Source organism: Apteryx rowi, unplaced genomic scaffold (genome assembly GCF_003343035.1).
Source record: "Apteryx rowi isolate R43461 unplaced genomic scaffold, aptRow1 scaffold_73, whole genome shotgun sequence".
Classification (NCBI taxonomy): domain Eukaryota; kingdom Metazoa; phylum Chordata; class Aves; order Apterygiformes; family Apterygidae; genus Apteryx; species Apteryx rowi.
The window spans coordinates 534,383-535,743 of NW_020451016.1; the positions used below are offsets into that span (position 1 = coordinate 534,383).

The 1,361-nt window shown below is 61.0% G+C and overlaps 1 protein-coding gene across 1 annotated transcript in view; it reads right to left on the bottom strand.

Annotated features, from left to right (window-relative positions):
- PAX6 (paired box 6) overlaps nucleotides 1-843 on the bottom strand; it is a 19,167-nt gene extending 18,324 nt beyond the window's left edge. The window contains exon 1 of the mRNA XM_026087705.1: nucleotides 760-843. The gene's annotated coding sequence lies outside the window, so the exon portion shown is untranslated. The remainder of the gene's footprint in view (nucleotides 1-759) is intronic.
- Nucleotides 844-1,361: the final 518 nt, after the last annotated feature.

Below are 1,361 nucleotides of genomic sequence, written 5' to 3' on the forward strand. Positions count from 1 at the left end.
CTGCGCCGGGCTAGGAAAGTTGCGGGCACTAGGGACAAGTTGGGAGGATGCGGCGGGCGGCTGATTGGAGCTGACAGTCCTTCAGCTCCGCTCAGCGCCCTGGCGCTCCGCGCCCGACAGCGGGCTCGGCCTAGGAGGTGACTTTCCCCAGCACCTCTCCGGCCGCTCGCTCTCTCTCTCCGCCTCTCTCCTTCCCCTCGCTCCCTCGCCCTGTCCTTGCGGCGAGCGGGCGACCTTTTCTCGGCGAGACCCCTCCGCGGCTCCCGGGAGCACAAAGCAGGAGCCGCGGAGGCGGGGGCGCCGCTTCCCCGCGGCCGCGCGGCGCGGTGCGGTGCCGCGCGGCGGGGGCTGCCGCGGCCGCGGGCAGGTGTCGCGGGTCGGGGCGGCGGCATGGCATGGCACGGCACGGCACGGCCGGGCCCGGCTCCGCTCCCGCCGCCCCCCGCTCCGGGGCCGGGGCCGGCAGCGGCGGCGGCAGCACAGCGCGGCTGTGCTCTCCCTGCCCGGCCGAGAGTACGTGGGAATTGCTGCTGCCGCTGCTGGCATTGGTTTCCCAGTCAGATGCTTTAGCTTTTCCAGAGGACACGGGTTTATGTGAAAGCGGAAAGTTTGTGAGCTTCTGGGCTGGAAAGTTCCCTGGGAAGCTCTCCGGAATGCAAATGGGAATATGAGAGAGAGAGAGCAGGAGAGAGCGAGAGCCCTGTCTAAATATTAAAATGCACGAAGGGAGAAGTTGGGAGAAGAAACGAGCGGACTCACCTTTATGAGGCATCCTGTCTTGTTGTCAAAGCTCCTGTCAATAGTTTAAGAGCGCACTGATTTGAAATGATGGTGCTTTAAAAAGAGTTGCCAGTAAAATAGTTTTTCTCCACTGAAGCTGCTGGTTGTGTGATCTTGAATTCCTGGGAAGGAGACAGAGATTGACAATAAAATGGGCTGTCAGTGACTGGAGAGTGAGAGATAAAAGAGTGTGTGAGTGAAGTGGGGAGAGAGAGACAGAGCACACCTATGCTGATTGGTGATGGTTCAAGTGTATTAATGTATGTGTGCCTTGGTCTCTGCCTCGCCTCCACTGCTCTTCACTGGCCCATTAGCAAAGCCTGACCTCTGTCATCATCTTCCAGCAAAACACTTCCTCCCTGCGCCTTAACCAGAGCGGGAAATGCGGCTGAGCCAGGGCTCGCTTTTCAAACCCACTAATCACTCCGCACATGCAAATGCTCCCCTCGCTCCCACACAAAATATTGCTTTATGCAAAGCAACGCCATCGCCTCCCCGCCGCCGATTGGCCGCCCCGCCGCCCGCCCCGGCTCAATTGGCCCAGCCGTTTGAATAGCAATGCGCCGGGCCCGGGCACCGGC